We start from the raw sequence: 24,140 nt of genomic DNA, 5'->3' as shown, positions 1-24,140 counted from the left end.
CCGAGCTGTTTATCCGCTCTTTTAGCTGAATTTAGGTTTTCGGTTTCTGAGCATGACTTAAATATTTCATATGATTGTTCCAGAAGAAAGAAAATCTCAATCGATACCCCACCGACATTTGTACACCAGTGTGTCACACGGCTCACTTCATATGCTCAGATCAGGATGGAATTATTCAATACAAATACCATTTCCCATCAGCCCCTTGACTTTTGTGGGCTTCACATCGCAGCTTCGAGAATAGCAGTGAGCCCACGAGCAAGTCGAGGGGTCGCGGTCAGCTCAGATGTGTCTATTGAAGCGTGCCTCCACTCTTCACCCTCACCGGTTCCCTGTACGGGGTTATGAGGTTGACTGGTGCAGTCAGACATGGGTATCCTCCCATCCCCCACCTTGACGTAACCATCTGGTGGGTAACAGCCCCTGACAAACACTGGACCATTCCTCAGCACCCTGGGTGTTGTGGATTTGAACCAGGGCACCTGACAAATATGTCCAGAGATTTTGCCAGTGCTGTCACAGATAGATAGTATGAAGCCAGATGGAGTGGAGGAGTTTCCTGTTCAGGTAGTCTTGTGCATGCGCAGCATTGGGGAGCGTGGCATCCATCATTGCCCTCCCACACAGTGGCTGAAGGCTGGGCTGTTGGCAAGCTGTCTGAAGCCACAGCCAACCTCAGGACACTGCGCCAGCGTTGGGAGGTGGACCACTTTGTCCAGGAGAGACAGGATAGCATCACGAATCTTATGTGCGATGTCAACCAGGGTCGTCTTTCGAAATGTCCTGGGAGGTAACGGTGTAAGACAGTGCGTGCGCAGGCCAGTAGACCAGTGGGAGGACCTCCTTATATCGCACCCAGTCATCAGTCTTCTCCCTCCTGAGAAGGGTCATCAGTGCCTCAGTAGATGACCCAGACAGGAAGTAGTCTTTCCATAGATCTAAATAGATCTGATGAAGAGGAACATACATAGATGTTGGGGGTGGGACATATCTTGCTCCTCTCCTGTAAAAGACAAAATAAAACTAAGTCTAGAGTGTTCTTATTTCACATGTCTTGTTTTCATCTTTAGACCTAACGATGCATTAGCACGTGATGGGTAAAACATAACAGCTATATTCTACTTGGTAACACATTAGATATGGAGTATGCAATTTCAGTCAAGCTTTGATGGTATGTTCACTTCAAGCATGCTCTGTGATCTATGTTTAAAAACCCCATATCAGCATCCTCTTACCATTTCAGAGCACAGCGCCATGAGCCTCCCACAGTCTCCTATCAATGTGTCTCGGTTTCTCTGTAAGGAGAGCCCCAGCAGCAGCAGCAGAAAGCCCCAGATCTCCAAATCTGCTCTGTAACTCTGACGCTCCCCAGCTGCCCCTTTTATAGGCCGCTAATTGAAGAAGTGCTCATCGGGATATTGACTCCTCAGCTGAGTAGATGGGTCATTGCCCTTGATTATCTGATAGTAATATCTTTGGGGACTCAAGTATTTTGACATGTACAGTAGTAAATCTGCAGACTTGATATGTTCTAACAGTCTTTCATAATTAATTACCAATTGGGATTCATGTGGATGTGAAGTTGACGGGGCTGAGCGGGAGCAACCCATTTTGTTTCACTTTTGTTCCTTTTTTTGTATTTCAATGCTGACCTTGGTAATGAAGTAATATTATTCTCTGTTCTTCTCCAGGTTTTCCATGTTTATAGAATCTGCATGAAATGGTAAAATGGCATTCATCCAGCACTTTTCTAGTCTTTTGTAGTCTAGACCACTCAAAGTGCTTTACAACGCGCGCCGCACTCACCCGTTCACACGGGGCAGTTTAGAGTTCGGTATCTTGTCTTTGACTTGAGGAGCTGAGGGATCAAACCACCGCCTTTCTGATGAGTGGGCGACCTGCTCTACCTCCTGAGCCGCAGCCAGCCACAACAAAACGGTAAAAACACACCAGGCGAAGTATCTGGTTACCACGGTGCGCTGAACCCAGTTAAAAGAAAGTCATCATTTTTTGCGGATGTTAAATTTCCAGAAGCACGTGGCGCCCTCACTGTATACTCGTGTCCCTGTTTGAGGATGAACGTGACGACTTGTCAGATCCGTCTGCGAAAAAAACCAATTACTATTGTGTGTGTTTGGAGTTGATCCATGTGTCTGTGCTCCTGTGATTGATCCTCGATTGCAGGTTTGAGCAAACAGACAAACAGAGGAAAACAAACGTTCTCCCGCTGCAGGCTCGGGTTGACTGTAATGTATGAGTTAATATTCATATCGACATTAGTTTCATGTCGCCTCATTTGTTTCCCCCATTTAAATTTGCATCAAACAAGAGTTTGTAGAGCTCCATGCTCAGACGAGAAGAGGAATCCGAGCTGTGTTCATCGTATGTTTGACGTCAGTGATCCGAGAGAACAAAATAGACTTTTCATGCTTCTGCGAGTAATGAGGTGTTAATGCAGCACTAAAGCGCAGTTACAGGACTGGATGTACAGTACATGCAGGCTGAGAGATGAGGAGGATGACCACGAGAGGCTGGTAAACACACAATCGCAGAGTTCGAAGAGCGGACAGAGCACAATGCACCAGACAGACACTCAGACACAAAACAATACAAACAAAAGATGGTCAGTCAGAGGGAGCAATGAGAAAAATGCTAATGAGACAGTAACAGCCAGAGACAGCAGACAGTGAAATGAGACACAAAGTCCAACAACGTGCACCCAGGCATACAGACGGGGGTGTATAACTACAAAGGAAAATACAGAAAAAAAAAATTCTACAAATGTTTCACTGGAATTATGGGAATTATGTCTGGATGGATTCAAATTAGGGTCAGAAAGATTTTTGAGCTTGAAAAGTGATGTTCATAAATAAATCCAAAGTTTGTAAATCAACCCATGTAAACCTGGAAAAATAAATGTGTTTTTGCAGATGAATGTGCACGCGTAAAAAATGATTTGTATTTTCTAAATAAAACCAGTGAACACATGACCTCAGTAGCGGGGTTAGGGTTAGACACTCTGATTGGACAGTGACAGTCCAATCACAAAACAGAACCGGTCCAACTGGAGGGCAGGTGGTTCTGTCGCCTGCAAAGGTGACGTAGATTTCCAGGATGGATCAGGTTTTTTCAAAAGCTGCTTCCGAACTACAACTTTCGGGATCATTGGTGAACATCACTTTCTTCACGCTCAGAATCTTTTTAACCCCAATTTGATCACACACACACACACACACACACACACTTCTAGCGACCACATCTTTGGGAACTTCCTCCAGGGACTCTTTTGCCGTGTGGTGTGTAAGCTACACACAAACTGCAAGAGGAGAAGCGTATTAAAGAAAATGTCTTACAGCACGGTTCACACTAAATATTTTCTCATAAACTGTGAAACTTTAAAAGGGTAATTCTGTTTTATTGCGACCTGGGTTTCATTTTAACACTTGTGGCCATATTTATAATACCACAGCACTCACCAAGTTAATTGTTCAGCTATGAAAATGCAGCAAAAACACACAAAAAAAAGGCCCGTTGGGGAAACAAATAAAGATAATCTAATTCTGATACATGTTGTGAATAAACCTTTGTGCAGGTTAAACTATTTTTTTTTGTGGAAGAAGAAGAAATGAAGACTGGTTGGTGTGCGCACACAGTTTTCCTCGGTGCAGTTTTACATCTCCTCTTTCGGGCTTCTCTCTGGAGCTTCAGCAACAACAGCTTGATCAACCAATCAGAGGAGAGACCCTGAACCTCTTTTTCAAGTGATCAAATAAAAATATATATGGATCTATCTTACTTTCTACAATATGGGGCCCTTAATTTTAAGGTTGCTTACACCAAGCCTGATTTTACTTTAAAAAACAACATGTAATCCCTTTCTATCGTCAGCTATGACCCACTTGATGTTATGGTTTGGTTTTTGATTTATTTTTGTGTCGAGCCTCCATTTAACCTCTGTGTCCTCTCTCACTCAGGGCAGCACGGGGGGGCGGGGCCGGTTCTCGGCAGCAGCCTCATTGCCATCACCTGTTCCTGATTCCTTTCAATCAGCCTGGTTATTTAAGCCTCTCCCAAACATTCCCCTGTGCCACACGATTCACTCGTATGCCTGCTGTTCCTCACTACAACTCACGAGAACCTGCCTCACCTCCCGCTCAGTGTTTCCAGTGTATTTCTAGTGTACTAGTGAGTATTTTTCTTCCTGGACCACTTGAGTTTATTCCTGAGTTTTTGCCCCTCGTGGTTTTTTGTGTTATTGATCTTTTGTTGTTTTTCCCTCAGCAATCGCTTGAGTGGTCCTCGGTTAAGCTTTTTCCCTGTTGGTGATTTTCAGTTTTTTGTAATAAACTCTGTTTTTTTTTTTTTGAATCTGCAATTGGGTCCCGCTCTCCTTATTTTCACACGTAACACTTGAAAAGGGTGGCAGCAGTGTATCGCTGTGTTCGGGACGTGTCTGGGCTGTAAGACTTAAAATGCCTATTATACCTTTTAATCAAGTTTTTTCAGCGACACATCATTCACTTACCTATTCTCAGCTTCCAGGTGTTAAAGGGGGTGGCAACCAAACACTTCCTGCTTTTATGCATCAATGATGTCATGGTATGGACCTGGTACAGTGGTGGGGGTGTATTAGGTTGAATATCTTGCGTTCATTAGTGTTTCTATGTTTTTCGTGGCAAAACAATGAGAGATATTTCAGTCTTGTTTGCACTGTTGATCTGCACTGATACAGGTAATATTTTGTCACTAACCAGGGCTGAGACACCTGGAGAGAAGCCTGGTTCTGCTCAGCTGATTGCGGCTGAAGAGCCGGCTGAGGGACTTGTTCTCTGGCAGCCGAGGACAATGGATTATATCCGTGTAGCTGTTTGCATGTGATGTTGCAGCAGGCCTTTTGTTTCTCGTGCGCTTCGGTGGCACAGTGAAAATAAATCACTTTATATGTGGAGTTTGACAAAGTCTCTTGAGGCTGATCTCCTAACATCCTCCAGACTCGGCCACACCTCCCTGTGAAGTGCTTTAGATTATGTGGCGTCTGGATTCAAAGTCCTGAGCTCTGCGCTGCGGCAGTCAAGGTTTATGGGTGCCAGGTGCCCTTTAGGTGACCCCACCACCACCACCACCACCGAGTACACCCAGTACCCACTACTACTGTTCAAACAACCTGGTACTTTTTCCAGTCGGTTCAGTGTGTGGCCGGAGCAGAGCAGAAGAGAAAAGCCTTCCCAATAAAATATGCAACATGAGAAACCTGTGAGGTTTTTCCATCCCTCACATCCCTTTTTCTCTCTGTTTATCTGCCACCACCTCCCATCCAACCTCATCGTCACACACCATCACCAGGTTGGGAAAGTTGAACAGGATCCCAAACTGACCTGACGGACTTTGGTGAGTACGGTTTGCTTTTTGAATTTGTTGGTTTAGCTGAAAAAAAACAAAAAAAAACCTGAGCCAAGGGGATTTTTTTTTTTTTTTTTTTTGGTCAGGACTGATTTTAATTTCAGCTTCACTTTTAACACAACTGTGGAATAACCTGAATTTAACTCAGCTGTGTGTTTAGTGGGAAAATGCCGAACCAGTTTCCAATTTGGGCAATCCCCGTTCCAACAATTCACCGTCACACACATTTCACATTATACATTATTACAACCTTAACAGACGAGTGTAAGTGGTTCTTTCTGCGTGGGTTTAGTCAGCTCTGATTTATTCAGTGTTGTTTGTTTGGATCTCTTTTAGCTTAAGGCTAATCTCCCAAGAGTCCGTATTAAAATCACAATCAAAACATTTTCAGAAATGCCATGTAAATGTGTGTATGCACATACACATTTCACATGAACACCCAGCAGTATATAAAGTAATTAAAAATTACCCCTCCTTTTACCAGCTGCAACATTAAAGTGATGAATGCATCAATAACATTATTTTAAAATGCGCCATGCTGCATAAGTAGAGTTGTTTTTTTTTTACAGCAGTGATACTTAAATTAAAGATGTTAGTATTTATTCCTTAAATGAAGCTTCAGTGTTGTTCTTCACTTGTGAGTCGCTTTGAATAAAATGAGTAAATGTAAATGAAATGTTAATTGACTTTTTATATCTCACCCTGCTTACACGCTCTCCTGAAACCAATACAGACATTTAAAACTTGTTAATCTTTCCCAGGAAGTGCGACTCACTTCTCAAATAGAGCTTTTGAAATATGTGCATCTTAAGAAAAAAATGAAATAGTTTAGCTTCACTTTCCCCTTTTCTTTTATCATTTTTATAATTAATCATCTCAACATATTTTTACATCTTTTTTACATCTTTACAACTGTAATTTATCTGCCGTTGTCCCTCCCCCGTGTGTGTAACTCACTCTTATCTGACAGATGCAGTTACCAGTTACTTTTTTGGATAAAATACAACAGCACACTGTTAAAGATTAAACCAGTGGTTTGTGACTTTCAAATGTCTCTGGGTTGTTACCACTTTCACCAAAGAGTAATTTCCCCCCTTTAAACTTCTCACATAGTTTCATTTAAGTAGCTGTTCGAGGCCCAAAGCGGTGCGATTTTACGATGTAGAAAAACCTCCAGGAAAACAATAACATCTGTGAACCAGAACTTTTGTTTTGTCTCATTTCCAACTTTCATCTTCACAAAATGATCCCTCACATTTATCTGGTGACCACTGCACTGAACTAGCTACCTGTGTATAAAATACATAGAGCAATCTCCTCCTCAGGAAGAACTGATGCATCAGTATTAACAATATATTGTCATATAAAAAGTAATATACTGCGCTACTGTCAGGGACCATTGCTCTGCAGAATGAGTCGTTTTTACTTCTGCAGTTTTAGGAATTTGAATGCAAGACTTTTACTTATAATAGAGTCTGTCTTTACATTGGTGAACTAGTATTTTTTACTTAAGTAAACCCACCAATCCGCCTTAACCTGGAGTTTTCCGTGTGGTACAAGAACGCAGCGCTCCACTCCCTGGAACAGAACGTCCCTCTGATTCTAATCCAGGCGTAAAGTATAAAAATGTGATTTCCAGGAGACGGGGTTGTGTGTGTTGTGCTGCTAACAGCTACAAACACCGAACAAGAATCTGAGGAGAGCAAAGTGCACAGTCACGTCAATGTGAAGCTACAGCTTTTTTTTTTTTTTTTTTCTGTTGCAGCAGATTCGGTGCACGAAGGCAAAGCACAATAGGTTTCTCTTATGTTACCCTCTCCAGGCCTCAGTAAGAAACACTGCAGGTCACACTCAGGTAATTACTGTTTTCACAAAATCAAGGTGTTGAGCGTTCTTCCACATTGTCCCCTCATACGATGGCTGTTCGCCGACAATAACAAAAGCACAGGCGGAGATTTGTTCCCACCCGACCATTTGTGCACTCAACAATTGTGAGAGGGGACACTTTTACTGGAGCGACTGAAAATGGGCTCGTCTAGCTGCTCTGTGTTTTGGTAAATTGAGATCTGATTGAGTGCATACTCAGATGGGTCAAATGGTGGTCAACATTTTCAATCTGCACGTCGCTCTCGACAAAAAATGTGTTTATACGCCTCAAGTTCCAGGACTGCGGACATCAATTCATCCTTGAATAACAGTTATTGTTAGATTTCTAATGTGCCACGTTCGCTGCATTGGGCCTGGTGTTTTTGTCGTGTTGCTGCACTCACTTCCCCTCCACCTGGTTCGTGTACTTTGGCTAATGACCTGCATTTCTCAAAATGACTTTTGACAGCCCTCGGCCAGTGTGCCTGAATTTGTTGTATTAAGCTATTGGGAAGATAAGTGTACGTGGAAAGAGCAATAGCCACAATGGCAGCCTAATAAGAGCAAGAACATTAAGGTGTTTCCAAATCAAACCTCTTACTTTTGCAAAATCTATGTTCCAATCCAGTCTACACAAAATATATTTGATATATATATATTCATCATTGTATAGTAGAAATACTTTTAGGTCTGGGGGGTGCCAGAAAATAGAAAATATATAAAATGAAATAAAAATCAGGTCATCTGTAATTTCAAATTCTGACTTTATCTGTGAATAATGTGTGCACCATGATTGATGTGAACACGTGCAGGGTGTTTTTAATGAATGACGGCTCATGAGCTGCTTTCATTCTGTATTGTTCTGCATAATTATTGTCTGAGGATTTGGTGCCGGATCGCTGCTGAAGCTTACCTCCTGCCAGAGCAGCCTGTCTCTCTTATCTTTATGCCCCCCCCCCCGCGACACCTGTGGCCGGGGGGGCATTATGTTTTCAGGTTGTCAGGTAACTGAAGAAATCAGACACAATTTCACCACAAATATCTGATAGGATAAAATGATATCCTTTAATACCTTGTGTTAAATTCCTTTAAAGTCTTCACTACATGCACTACTGTCAAAGTTGTGCCCCACCCTACGCACCTCACCTCGGTCTCACTCTGGTCCTGGCAGGATCAACCCCTTGAAGACTGAACAGGGGTATAACGATCCTCTGAACTGGTGGTTAGGTTCAGACCTTATTACTGAACCACGGTTCAGTTCCATCTTCTTGTATTGCGACATAAGATCGTCAACGTTCGTGTTCATGTTGCACCTCCAATTGTGATTTTTTTCCAATTAAACTGACAGGTGTAAATTGTGTGTGTGTGTGCGTCTGAGTGTGTGTGTCATTAGTAAACATGTTGAGAGAGAAAACAGTTGGTCTTGTATTAATTCATTCTCAGTTTATTGACCCAGTCTTGATTTCCCTTTGAGTTCAGAGTGAAACAGAGCTTTTCGATAGTTTGTAAATTGAAGTCTGTGGGAAGTTAAGCAGAGGCGTTATTAATGACTCACAGCCCCGGTCTGCCTTGAGCAAACAGGCATGACTAATCAAACTGGATGTTTGTAGATCAGACAGATGAGAATTCACCTTGTGCTCCAACCCCAGCGCCAGAGAGAATTGGAGTAAAGATAAATAAGTCTATAGTTTATATGCAGAAACAGTCCTTGTGTTGTGAACGGCTGATTCATAGCTACCTTCTGCTCTAAATGAGCTGGTAGCAGAGGAAAAGCCTTAACGCTGACTCAAATCCATGATTCAATCACAGGGTTGCTGCTGGTATAAAAAACAGCCCAGCTGTGATTGAAGTGATTAATAGTGCACGTGATTAATTGTTTTGACGTCTTGTCAAGCGAACACAAACACACAATATTTTCTCCCACTAAGTCACCACAACATTTTCAATCATGTGGAATGCATTTCTGTTCAGAGCTGTTTGATTTGCTTTTTGACTCTACTTCATTATCTCGTCATGTCTTCTGTTTGTTTCGCTTTGTGTTTCTTTTGGATTGAGGTGTTTGCAGGAATACTTTATTGACTCACCTGAAGTGGCAGCAGTTGATTAGCGGTTCTGAGCCAATACGTCACGCTCAGACCCAGGGTCTGCCCCGATCTCAACCTCTGTAGTTGTGGATGTAGCTGAGACTCACACAGTAACGAGCCGGCGTGAAGCTCTGGACAATCCAAAGCTTGAGCGCCAACTGACAAGCACTATTTGCACACATAACAAGCTACGATGTCAGAAAATCAATCCTTAAAAACCAACAACAAGCAAACACGGTGGTGATGAAAAGGACAAGGTGAATGTGAGGCCTTCTTCCAATCATAGATTCACCTCTCACCAGCTAACCGTCAAGTCTCGAAGGTTCTCACAGTGTCAGCTCCTCACACTGAGCATCTCGCTCTGCACTTTTAAAAACCAACAATACAGCATCCGATGATATGGGAATAAATGACCCTTATTCAAACTTACATTTGTTATGGGAACATTGCTTCTCCTGGTTCACTGTCCATTTATGAGCCCATAACTTGCATCAATGCATTTAATTAAGAGAATATTAGCAATAAAGTCGTGTGTAACTTGAGCCACTGTGAGACTGTGAGGCACCTCTGACCATCAAAAATGTAAATTATAAATAAATGATAAAAAATGTGAAAAATATGCTCCACTTACTGAGGAATATTGACTTGTTTGAACTAATTTGACACTGTGTCAAAAAAATCTATGGGTGGATGTCTACAGCCGTCTATTCTGAAATCTTATTTTTGTGGCTGACATGAAGGAAAGATTCACAAGGTGCGTTTAATTTGAAGTTGGTAATCCATAAAAAGATATATTTCTCAATGTGGTTTTACATCTACTCTCTCAGGCTTCTCTCTGAAGCTCTAAGAACAACAGGTCAGTGAGCCAATCAGAAGAGCGCCTCGGAGCCCTCTGATTGGCTGACTGTTTTTTCTGAGTATTTGAAAAAAAAAAATATATATATGTAGCGGATTTCAGGTAAACACTCAGAGAAACCAAATCCGGCAAGGTTGGATGGTGGATCCAGGTGGGCGGGGCTTGGGGCCATGGCTGAGAGTAGTGACTGCTTTGTTGTGACATCACAAAGTTACAGAACTCCTGTTTTAAGGCTCAGACCTTTATCACATGGCAGAAATCAATCACCACGTCACTGGTTGTATGCCTCCAACACCCAGTCAAGTTACACTTTACATCCATGTCTGTCCAGACACATGTATTTCAATTGGAAACTTTTTTTTTTTTTTTAATTAATGAAGCACTTCATTCATTGAATGACGCGTACGTGATGATGTGTATGTCTGTGAACGACTTTTTGACAAGCAAAAGCAATATTATTATCATTGTTATTTATGCATAACATCCATAATTCATATCCATAAAACATGAGACACTTTCTCATTTTCTGTGCGACAGTGCTTTATGGTATTTTAGTATCTTATCACCTTCACCATCAGGTTACTGCGGCAGTAACTTTCCCTCTTCAGTATCTCTTCTGTGATGGAAATCTGATGCATGTCATCAGTTCAAACTCAGACTTGTAATCAAATCCCATAAACTAAGGCTACGTTACATCTACATTGTTTGAATTGTACTCTTGGCGAAAGAGACTGAGAATCTTCAGAACTTTATATTTATATCGCTGCTCTTTTCCACTGCAGCTACTTGTTAACTGATGGGTCATCACGCTGCTGCTGCTGCTGCTGCTGCAGGTGTTCTCTCTCTCTCTCTCTCTCTCTCTCTCTCTCTCTCTCTTTCTCTCTCTCTCTGTTAGGGTGTGATCAGGCCAAACTCATTCTGGATACACTGTAATTATCCCAGCATCTAGATCTTGGATCAGGTCTGACTGTGCTTGGTTCTGTTTAAAAAAAAAAAAAACGAAATCGTAGGATTTGGGTTCACGTAGGTTTTCCTCAGGTCCAAGTACCTCAGTCTGTCTCTCTTTCACTTATATATATTTTTATTCTGACTTTTTCATTAGTTAAGGGATTTCATCTCCACCAGCCACACTATCAATAATTGAAACTGTTGTTGGATTTCTCAGTTTTCAGATGTTGCTGTCCAGCAGATGCTTTGACAATAATGTGTGTGTGTGTGTGTGTGTGTGTGTGTGTGTGTGTGGGCTGAGCCACACGGTGATGGACGATATTACTCCCAACACTTTATTTGTATCAGGTCTATATTTCATTTAAAGGGAAATACTGATGCAGATACAACAGATTTTACACATGTGCCAAAATAACCATTTCCAACAATATCTTACAATATCCAGTAATGAGACAGCAAGCCGCGGTTATAGTTGCTGCTTCAAAGCTAACAGGCACGGAGGCGGTTTCCCACAGCCAGCACATCAGCTGCACACAGCGATACTCACAGCTGTCTCTCAGCTAACACCAACAACAGGCCTTAAACTAGAGAGTAAACCGAATGTCCATGGGCAAGTAATTTAACCTTATAAGACACAACTGTGACACTGGTTCCTTGCTTGCTTACTAACCAGTTGGGGTTAGCTATCGCAGACATTAGCAAACAAAGCAAAACAATATTGACCTTTTGGCTCAGTGAAACATAGAATAACTAATATTACCCACCTGTCAAATAGAAACAGAGCAACCTCTCGGTAAACACTTAGTCTGACTATAAAGTTTTTACCAGTCCCATCAGCCCCTCCCCCGGCCGTCTCTATGTGTCTTGATTTGGATTGGTCTGGCTGCGACAGACGAGCAGACTGCTCCTTCTCCTTCCCCTGGTAATCCTCAAAATGTCACCATCCATTAGCATGCGAATGAATGACGATGTCTTCTGCTCCCACCACCCACTTTAACCCATCTCCTCTCTCCTCTTCTTCTTTACCTTGTCCTGTGCACGAGCACAAATGCCACAAATGGTAGCTGCGTGACTCCTCAGTGACGCCCGTCCTCCTCCGGGTGAATAATTCCTGAAGCTGCGGTGCAAATTATTCATAAGAGATCTCGCAGTATTTTGGGATCAAACTTTTTCATTCATTCATTTAACTTTTTTTTTTCCATGGCCCAGATTTATATGTATTACATAATTTGTTTTCTGTAAAAAAAAAAAAAAGAAAAAACAAGAGGTCCAATATGTCAGAACAGTAGCTGTGGATCTTTGTAGGCAGCTCAGACTGAACATGATCTCTCTAGAGAGCGAGCTATTTTTCCAGCCAACAGTCATCTTCACTTAATTCTGATATTATAACAGATCATTGATAAGTTAAATATACCCAGTAGACTTGATATAAAACATAACACCCATATTCAGCACAGCATGTAAAAACTGGTCATTTAGTAATTCAGTGTATAATTGTATTTACTATCATTTTTTTTTAAAGTTGTCTCATAATTTTCCATTTCCCCTTATGTAAAGGTTATTTTTAAAAAAAATGTCCCATTAACATTTTAAGCTTTAAATCACAGTCAGGTTGAGACATTAGGGAGGAGGCTGTTATTATTTATGTCATGGGAAATGTCCAAATCAAATATTTATAACACAATGGAGGGATTTTTTTTTTTATCTTATTCTTCCTTCTTTATTCTGCTGCTCAGCTCAGTTTGCCGCTCCGTTAACATGACAATGACATTTTCTTTTTCTTTACAAAAATAAAGATTGCTCACATATTTCATCATACAAGCAAATTTTATGTATGGAGAACAGAAGGAAAAAGCGTGTACAGTAGATTCACCAGTTCATAGTTTCCACAAATCAAGGGAGGCTAAATGCCTTAGAAATAAAAGAGGGAAACTTGCATTCAGATAAAGGAACCAACCACACATTTATCATGATTATTAGTTTTTACACATGTGGGAAAATGAATGTGAAAAGGACAATATAGTCTGAACGACCCAATGTGGACGACATTAATAACTGTTTGGGTTTTTATTAAAATCAATATCTCTTCATCAGCTGCATGGAGATGATTCATCTTTATCTTACAGCTCTTATCACCTCTTTTCTTCTTTATGTTTTCATCTGCAGGAGATACAGGAAAATAAGCTGCACCATGTCTTCTCACTGAATCAGCTGAGCATCATAACTTTGAAATTACAAGTTTCAGTCTGACGTCAATGCCGGCAAGAAATCTGTCCGAGTAAAGATTCATAAGAACGTTTATTCAAGCAGGTAAAAAGTTAAAAAGAAAAAATAGAAAGAAAAAAATAGTTGGACTTATTTGTCTGGCTATGGGATTTTAAACCTTCAGCACTTTTCTCAAAATTAACTCATTGATCTGAGCTGATGATTTTAAATAAAAGGGACTGAGTGATTACGATGCCGCTGAAAAGAACAGAGCTATAATCATCTGGTCTTGTCTTCCACAGTCTCTGTGAGTCTCAGTGGGCCTCTATGAGGCTAATGGCTGCAGCTCCCGGCCCCGCCGCCCTCTGTCAAGCTTAAATGACCTGTGGCCGCCGCAGACAAACACAATGTCTGTTCAGATACACAAACACAGAAACATGCATCATGAGCTCATAAATGCATACACAAGAAAACGATGCAGACGAGCCACATCCCCGACAAGAATGATTGTATATGCATATCAGACAGGCCGGAGTTACATTAGTCATTTCCACTGTCTCACAAACAGACAAAATCCATATTTGATAGATAGCAAGACTCTTTTCATTCATCAGGGTCAGTCCTCCTCTTGTCCAGAAGGAGGTGGTAACTGAAAAAAAAGAAAAGAAAAACACCAGAGGAAGAAGAACTCCCAACCTTTAGCAGTTTAGCTACGACAAAAAAGACCAAATTTATACTTTTTCAATTTATATAAATGTGTGGACAATCTTCACCCATCACACTCGACACTCTCTCTTCTTTCTTCCACTGAAGTGCCGCCCTCTTTGTGAAAACATTTTATAGAGACAGACAAAAGATAGATGTCAAAGTGGCTAATAGAAATGTGAAAAAATAAAATAAAAATACAGATACTTGAAGGATGAAATAAATTCGGGTTTCTTAAACATCTCTTCACATCATAGGAAAAAAGATCTAAAATTTAAAAAAAAAAAATCTATACATGTTTTCAAAGTGTCAGGGACATAATTCAGTTTCTTCAGAGACTGAATTAAATGAAAAGAAAGTTCCTTTCTCATGCTGCTCCTTTATTTTTTTTACCTTCCCTGTCTGCCCAAGATGCATGGAGTGGCTGAGAGTAAATGAGGCACGCACAAAACATTAATCCAGATAAAAATGTCTGCATGGACAAAATACAGTCAGAACCACACACAGCAACACACACAGCAGCAGATGCCTCCAAGTCTTCACGCTCACTTGCTGAAAGCAGAGCTCGTGCTTTTCTGCCAAACAAATACTTTGGACAGAAACAACAAGTAAACAACGCTAATTCCCTGAAACAGAGGGGTGAGGGAGTCAAGCTGGGCTGCAACGCTGAATTCTCAGCATAAATGAAACAGTATTCTCCAGAAATATACACGGCAGTGAATTAGCTCACAGATTGGTCACAGTGTCAGCTGTGGATGCTAATGTGGCAAGAAGCCTGCAGTCACTGTAGACTGTGAAAGATTCATGTTTAAAATAGGCCTCAGATGATCATGCCTCCCTGCCTACGTGTTAATTCCTAAATCTGAAAAGAATACAAATACTCAGTCGTCGTTCAGACATCGGATCACTTGTGACAATTTAGATTTTTATGCACATTTTGCACAGATAAAGTAGCAGAAGATCCCTCTCTAACACCAACCTTTGTTCTGTCCAACTTGCCGTTCTTCTTTATTTACCTGTGTAATCTGCAGCTGCTGCGAACATGAAGTCAAACTGGTGACTATGTTACTTTGACCCACAAAGAAATATCAGCCATTGAATGGACTGTCATGGACACAGATAGCAGCTGACTCTGAGCTGGATTCTGCTTTTACTGCTGTGATACAGACATGAACTGGACATGGCTTCAGTGGGTGGGAACAAATATGTCAGCACAAATAAACCTGATGTAGTCCAGAAGATATATGAAATATATGATACATGAAATATATGAAAATTATATCTTCTCATCTAACTCTCGCCAAGAAAGAAATGTCAAATTGTTCCTTTAAGAACTCTCAGCTCTCATGTTACCCCATCCCATCATTGGACTAATAAAACCAATATAACCCAAAAGCAGAGCACAATAAAAACACTCAACAGAAAAAAAAGAAATTGTGACGAAACTTCAAATAAGAAATTAGACTGTGTTTTAGTCAAACTGTGAGTACCAAATTAATATTCTCAAAGAAGATTTAAGAAACTGAAAAATTCAATGTCATGATGTTTTCATGCTCATGTCATGAAATAAGCAGTTCTTGTTGCATCTGCTGTCCTATGTTGTTTTATTTTGTAAAATTTATAATATTTTATAAGTGTACGCCAATGGAAACAAATCTGTCTTCTGAAACATAAATAGGCACCAGTCATTTTAAACTCCACTGTACTGTAATATGACGGTGTTCAGTTGCTCTGCTGAAGTTGGAAATCAGCAGGGAAGAAAAAGAAAAAGAAAACTAAAACCCAGTGAAGAACAAACATAACACCATAAAATGGAGGGCAGAAAATGTCAAGCTGGTTAGAGAAGCTGCATTCCCACTGCAAATACCAGAGTGGAGTCTGCAGAAACATAAAATCTCCACATAGAGCTTCACCTGCAGTTTGGTAATGTACAGTATAAGCTGACCAAGTCTCCAGCTGATGCTCCCACCTGTGTGTGCAAATTAATAAAAGAAACCCTAATTTAATCATGATTCCATTTTCAGCAATTTCTCTTTTTTTGTCTATTTAGATTATTAATCAGAAGGAGAAAACAAAACTTTATCATAAGTTATCATAATAATAAGTAGCATATTAGATAATTTTACAGACCCAGTTTCACAAAGGAAGGATGAACCTAGTTCCTATTTTCTGAGCCAAGGACCTGGACTCCAAGGATGTCATAGCTGTAGCATTCACAGGAATGCACCTTTTAAGATTTTAAGTTCAACATCGGACGATATCTTTGTGTCCATAATGCCGAAGTGACTGATTGTGCTTCTCTGTGGAATTCCCCAAGGCTCAGTGCTGGGACCTGTTCTGTTCTCTCCTCACATCCCTTTATGGCACATTATCTGTCAGTTTAGCTGCGTCTTTATCGCTGTGCTGATGATCTGCAGTTGTACGTATTTGTGAAACTGCTTGAACTTTCAAATCTTGACATTTTACATAACCGTCTTGAGGAGTTTAGTGATTGGATGTCTCATATTTTCATGCAGGTAAATAACACTACATGTTACGTTCTGACATTTGTGCCAAATCAGACCTTTGAAATATTACAACATTAAACAGCTTTCAAGGCTCTTAACTCAAGTGGTTTCCATAAACTTCTGAAGTTCTGAGTCAGAACTTTGAGAAACATCTTGAGTCTGTTAGTCAGTGCTGTTATCTTCATTTAGGGAACAGTCAGACTGCGTCCTATCTTTCCAACAGCTAGTGCAAAGCATCCACTGGTTTGTCTCCTCACATCTTGATTATTGTAATAGTCTGTTTTTCTTGTTAAGCAAATAAGCTGTAGCACATGGCATCTACTATTATCAATTCTGCTGCATATGTTCCTATATCACATATCACCCATTTGGCTTGGGTACAGAGGCTTCCTGTCAAAATTAGGATTAAATTCAGAATCCTTTTAATTACTTCTAAGGCACTACACAGTTTGGCTCAACCATGTATTAGTGAGTTGATGATCCCTTACAGGCCTCTCAGGGCTCCTAGTTTTGCCTCACTCAAAGTTCAAGACTCATGGAGAAAGAGGTTTTGTGGTTCTGGCTTCCAGATTCTGGGTCAGTCTCCCTCTGGAGATCAGATCTCTTTCCGACTTTGTCAATAAGATGGCCAACAAACAAAAAAAAAACATTGGAGGCCAATATGATTTTCTGTGTACAGTGGTTCACCCCAGCTGGAGATTTTATGGCCTGAATAACCTTAATTCTGGGACGAAAGTAGGAGGGAAATAGTGTTTTGTCAGCCGGCCCTGAGAGACGGCGGAGTTATAACAATTGTCATTTGGCAGATATGTTCGCCCACAGTGCATTTCGGTGCCATGTGTACACACATTTGCAGCATGTATGGCCCCGGTGGGAGACGGAGCCCTAACTCTGGCAGAGTTAGCTCCATGCTCCATTAATTCAGGACCACGAAAAACTTTCCTGCTTCTGCCATCCTCATTGGCCGGGAACTCAATCAGTCGCCGTTGTTTTTGCCAGCAGAACACAACAAACACTATCTCTGCTCCCTCCACTCAACCAAATCTAATTTCCTTGTGGAAAAGAGGGACATATGTCAAGCTGGTTTGTGACTCTGAGTTCCCGATATATTAAATAGACTGCACTTTGTGTAGACAACAAGGTATTTCCAGGTCACCGGGGCTGCAGTGGTTTCTTTACTGAAATGACTGTATCTGAAGACTGAATTACCTGAGGAGACATAACCACATCAGAGAATTATTACTGCCTGCTGTTGTGAGATTAACACATTTCAAGGAGGAAAATTCAAGTGTTGTTTTGGAGTTAGAGTAACTCCTTGAAACAGTGTCCACAAAAAGCTCAAAATAATAGCCTAACTATCTGTCCACAGGCCTGTCACAGCTCTTATTACTTGACAAAATGTGTGTTTATGTGCGAGAGGGGTGCATGAGAGATAAAAAGAGAAACTCGGAGAGAAACAGAGAAAGAGACGGCCATCCACAGCTGTTAAAATGAGATCTCACATAATGCCTCGTCTTCAGGAGAGAAATTGGAGTTGTCCTCATTTTCCCCACAAAAAACAGGACACGAGGCTCTCCTCAACAAAACAATATCACACTAGTTTTACATTTCCTCTGATCAAGCGGACTTCTAAACCACCACGCTCCTGGAGTTGCATGTCGAACATGAGGAGTGGCAGTAAATGGCATCAGGTTGTGTTGCTGTTTCATCAATGGGACAAATAAGACTAGCCTATTTTCTGGTTTTAATGAGATGTCCCTCATTCTGTTGTTGTGAGCGGGTGTAATACTTAATTGCCAATCAAACAGTTGCTAGGCAGCAGTGTGTATAGATGGGGCGTTTAAAAAGACTGGTGGTGAGTGGACTGAATGATTAAATTGAGTTCATTAAGAAGCTTGTGGGGATCAGGACGACTCGTCTGTCTGACGTAAGTGGGATGTGTCTATTTGTATTTCTGCATACCCGTTTATCTCACTGCCCCACTTTATATATGAGCAAGTCAGTCTGGGGCTTATGTGTCAGGTTAAGTCAATTTTACCTCTCAAATCACAAATGTTCCTCAAAGAGCTTTTCAATCTGCACAGCCCACAACAACATCCTCTTTCCTCACACCCTCCAATTGAAAAAGGAAAAACAGAAAAAGTAGATCCCGGGAAGAGCACTGGAGGAGGGATCGCTCTACCAGAACAAACAAAACAGGCAGTACATGTTTTGTGCACATAGAAATAATAATTGTAAAATTGCAATATGGAAAACAAGAGAAAGTTATTCATAAATTGCAAACACATATTAAGGACATGAAGCCTGGAGGACATCAAGTAACTTCCAGATGCTATGAAAATAGATAGGACCTGAGCTCTCTACCACGAAGGCCTGGCAAAGAGGACATCCACACAAGAGGCAAAACGCACGGACATCATTCACACAAATAGGACTCCATTCACACAGATGAAGAGTGAGAGAGAGAGGTGAGGCTGAGTTACCTTGAGGACCAAGATCCTGATCCAAGCCAAACAGGAGAGGGTGAAAAGGACACCATTCACACTGTGGATTCATTAACAGAACTGGATAGCTCACTGAAACTGGTGCCCTTTGACTCGAAGGAAAAATTGCTCACACAGCATTTAAGCCAAAAAAAAAAAAAGTCTAGCTTTTGGATTTACTTCACACTGAGATGATATCACACACACAAAATAGCGTAGAGGGCGGTGAGGACGCCTCAAACAGAGGTAGAAGAGATAAGGACACATTCAGATGCCATTCAGAGGGGCACAACAACAAGGGCATGATTCACAGAGAGAGAGAAAGACAATGACACTATTCACACAGAGACAGAGGTGACAAAGACACCATTTACACAGAGGGCGAGAGACAAAGACACCGTTAACACAGAGAGAGAGCGGGAGACAAGGACACCATTTACACAGAGTGGAAGGGAGACAAGGAAATCATTCTTAAAGAAGGAAAGAGAGACAGGTATACAAGTATATATATATATATATGACACAAGCTAGCACAGAAAAACCTTGGTACTGAAAAGACAACAAAGAGGAGAAAACGGAGAGAGAGTCAGGAATGCAGCTTGGACCTGTGCGTCTCTCTGACTGGATGTCTACCTCCTGGTTTGTTTTCATGTGAGTCTGTCAGCCTTTCATTCAGGCAGTCTGCTGTGCTGTTTCTCGTTCCTGTGACGCTCGCAGCGTAGATATATTCAGCCTAATTAATATGCAAATGTGGTGACATTTACCACAGAATTTTGTTTATTCAAGTGTTGGCGTCTAATGACTACACACATCAAATGCCGCTTTGCGTTTCGTACATCAGATTCCTTTCTCAGTATGTAAATTTTTAGCGGCGCAGCAAATGAGGCGTCATGGAAATAATGTAGACTAATATCGACTTGTAGATTAGACTCTGAGCCACTTTGTTACTTTGCATGTTTTTGTCTGCAGTGAGTTCAGAATCAAGACGGGTAGGCCAACACATGAAGAGATGAATACACACACATATGCATACAATCTCATATGCACAGTCGACTTGCAAAGTTAATCAACTCCCCTGATCGTTGAATTTCACAAACAAATATCCGCACATACAAGCGGATATTTTTGGGGGATTATTGCACTGTGTGCCATATGCAAGACACGCCTTCTATTTCTGTTTATTGCTGTATTTATTCATTAACACTTCATTAGGTTTGAAAGGGGCTGAGCAAAATTAATCCGTGCGTCTTTGCAGAATAGGCAAAAAACGACTCTCTTCAGGACAGCTGGCTCTTTAACTGACAGTCAAAAAGCTCATTAGCTCGGCCGCTAATTGCACAATAACTTTACAGTTTATTCAAGTGATTTATTTGTACCTTGGGCTCTTGACCATTCCTTTTACAGACGAGGTTGAATAAAACTGGATTTTGGATTCATACAAATTAAAAAGTTAGAGGAGATTTTCTTTGTGCCTGCGTTCGTGTCCATTGATTGTGGTAAATACTTTGAAATTAGGCGATGTCAGTGCCAAATTTCACCAAATCAAATGTTTGTGTGGCAGGGCCCCCAAGTTTATTTATATACAGTAACACCATTCCAACACAAGGCAATTCAAAGTTCTTTATGATCAAGATTGCATAAAGGTAAGAAACTTGCAAATGCAAACACGGGACAGGATTAAAAAGATTTATACAGTATATAAATATACTGTACTATAATATACATGAATATCTAGCAGTGTTGGTGTTAGTGGTCTCTAAATCAAGGCTCCAAGAAAACTGACTGCAATGCAGTGAATCAGAACACACCAAGTCTCATCCGAAATGCAATCTACATGTGTTTCTTCCACAAGGAGTCACAGTTTCAATACATGTCATTTCTGTAATGTTATTTCTTCTTATGTGAATGTTGAAGTTTCAAAAATAAACTCTTTCACTCAAAAGGATATTTGAGCTACAAAGCTCTGCACAGGTGTCTTCAGTTGGATCTCTGTAGTGTAACATGAGGGTCCGATATGTGGAGGCTTGAATCTGTCCTGATAAAAGAAACAGCCGCATGGACACAGAAGAACTCGTGAGGCAGCACGTTTACTTTTCCTCCATATTTCCTGTTTCTGAGTCACATGTCACTAACCTAACCAATCAGAGGCTAAAATGACGTAGCCTGAGGTAAAAAGGAGGAAAACTACACAGATGGATTCCTGAAGTTACTATGACTGTTTAAACAGATGCATATGTAGATATTTAAACTTGTAAATATGTAAATAATAATTGTGCTAACATAAGTAAATAAACTGCGTGGACGTAAATGTATGAACACTAAATATATCATCGGTAAATTAATTCATATATACAGGATGAATTAACAGATGTCGAATTTTCTCACCAACAGGTGCAGTGAAGCCAACAGGAGAGTGAGAGAGTTTATAATTAAGTCTCTTCTTGCCTTTCTCTCGTGAAACTAATTAGTGAAAACACCTGTGTGGGCGGATGGTTGGAGGGGCTGATTTAAAAGAATCACATGACGCTGCCTCAGCCTTTGACACTAAATTGTTGTTGCTGTTTCCCTTTGGTCCACCTCATGTGGCACCATGCACCATTATCCACATTTCTGTTATGTAAGCACCAGAGATTTCCATTTAGAAATGTATGGGTGATTAAACATCGTCTATGTCTACATGTTTCTACAGCCTGTAAAAAAAAAACTAACCAATTAAAGAACCCCCAAGCTGTTGAGTTTCACACTGCCACATTAAGGAACAACAGTGGTGGATTTTCATTTGCATTATCGGGTAACCACAATGTTGATAAATGCTAAATGAATGCAGCTCGAGAACAGTTTAGAAGTTTCATTTGTGATAAAATTAAGTCAACAATTTGATGTAAACATACAGAAACACCTGTGCTATGTTTGAATGAGAGGGTACAGGAACCAGGGGCCAACAATCAGAAGAAAAGCCACTTTCCTAAAATGTTGAGCAAAATAAGGTCTCGAGAAAAAGTTAAGTGGTTTCCGCTAATTCATAAAACCATGGCTCATAAAGCACTATTAAAGCTTTTATCTCACCACTTAGACTGCTTGCCCTTTACAACCCAGTCACATGTAAAATATTTCAGAAAGTAATTTCAATGCATTATACATCCATTTTTGAAAACAAGCATTTAACTCGAAACTCATAACACATATGGTCCATAATCATGCTGTTACAGCTAAAAACAACAATAAAAAGGTATTAAAATAGAAGGTTGGATTCATTGTCAGTTTACAAAGATAATACATCCTGAACAAAAATATAAATGCAACATGCAATTGCATGGTGTGGCATATCAAGATGCTGATTACACAGCATGATTATTGCACAGGTGTGCTTTGGGCTGGTCACTTGTCTGTTGCATGCGGTTAGCATGTTGAGCGTCCACCAGAGCTGTTGTCCGTGAAATGACTGGTCATCTCACTACCGTTAGCGGTCTCCGTTGTTATTTCTGAGAATGTGGCCGTTCATCCAACTGGCCTCACAACCGCAGACCACATGTACGCATTCCTCCATCGCCATGGCCTCGTGTTGCAGCACGGTAATGCATGTTTGGGCTGCTCTGGATCTGCGTGTATGACAGCGTGTTTCAGTTCTTGCCAATATCCAGCAGCTTCAGTCGTTTAAGTGGAGCGAGTCCAAAATTCCACAATCAATTACCTGATCAACAAGGAAATGTGTCACACTTCATGGGTCACAAACAGTGGTCACACCAGATACTGACTCGTTTTTGTCATCCACATCATATGCACCTCTGTAGCCCACGTCATGTGAAATCCACAGTTAAGTACTGTGGTAGTAGTAGAAAACAAAACTATTATCTTTTAGAGTGGCCTTTTATTGTGACCAGCCAAAGGCGCAGCTGGGCAGCATGCTGCTGTGTAATCAGCCTCTTGATATGCCACACCTGTCAGGTGGATGGATCATCTTGACAAAGTGGAAATGCTCACTGACACAGATTTAAACACATTTATGGAGTAAAACTTGAGAGAGAGAGAGAGAGAGAGAGAGACGCCTTTTTGTGAGAAAGTTTTAGATCTTTAATTTCAACTCATGAAAAATTGGAGCAAAAACAAGTGTTGTGTTCATATTTTTTGTTCAGTAGCTGAAAATCATTTATTTCTGTACCTTTTATCTTTTAATGATGTTATTAGTACGTCAGTCAGTTTGTAATCATGTTTTCCATGTACTGCAGCTTAACAAGCAACAGCGAACCTTCACCACGTCTTAGGAATATAAAAAAAGACATTGTGTAATTTGAGTTTGACAAAAGCCCGAAACAAACCCTTGAAAGGACATCGGCGCTCACCTATTACTGACTGACTTCTCAAGTAAAAATAAAAAAAAAAGAATCACATGGGAAACAGTGATGCAACAGGCTGGAAACGAAGAAGCCGAAGGATCTATGTCTTTCTCTCCCCTCTGTCTCTACGAGTGTGTCTGCTGGAAAATGAAAAGGCTCTTTGAAGACTCACCGTGCCATTTAAAGTTGACTTAACGTTGTCTTTTAGAGGAGAGGAGGCCCGTTCAGCCTTAAAACTAGTCATGTCACAAATGCCAAAGACAATTAAAGTCTCAATTCCCCATTTTTGAACTTCACTTGGGAGTTTTGCAGTTGTGAGAGTGCGGACAGAAAAGTCAGGATGTAGGTCTGAGTCGTTCATCACTGAAAACACATTTATACGTTTCTCATGTTTCTCATTCAAAAGATCCTGCACACAAACATCATGTATCACGTACACAAAGACACTCTAAAGACACAGTACCTTAAACCAAACAGTCGCAGGCTCGACTTTGTGCCTTCAGCATCACACAGGTCCATAAACCTTTTTGAATCCTGACTCGATATTTAAATTCATTTCCTCAAGAAAACAACCTTCAAATAGCTGCGAAATCAGGTTTGTGGTTTTTATGGTACTTTTCCTCTTTATGGGCAAAACAAAAACAACAACAAAAACTTTAGTCTTAAGAAATAATGCTGAGGGGGAAATGAATATATTCAAAAGATTTCAAATTGAATGCTACTTTTTCTGCTGAATTAATTATCTAAGGGAT

General features: G+C 40.7%; 1 pseudogene; it reads right to left on the bottom strand.

The window, feature by feature from the left end:
* Positions 1-221: 221 nt before the first annotated feature.
* The window catches only part of LOC147817486 (uncharacterized), a 101,865-nt pseudogene continuing 77,946 nt past the window's right edge, over positions 222-24,140 (bottom strand).

Source organism: Seriola lalandi, unplaced genomic scaffold (genome assembly GCF_002814215.2).
Source record: "Seriola lalandi dorsalis isolate HSWRI2012SDOR001 ecotype SW California unplaced genomic scaffold, Sedor1 jcf7180002054951, whole genome shotgun sequence".
Classification (NCBI taxonomy): domain Eukaryota; kingdom Metazoa; phylum Chordata; class Actinopteri; order Carangiformes; family Carangidae; genus Seriola; species Seriola lalandi.
This window is presented reverse-complemented; position numbering and strand designations above follow the sequence as displayed.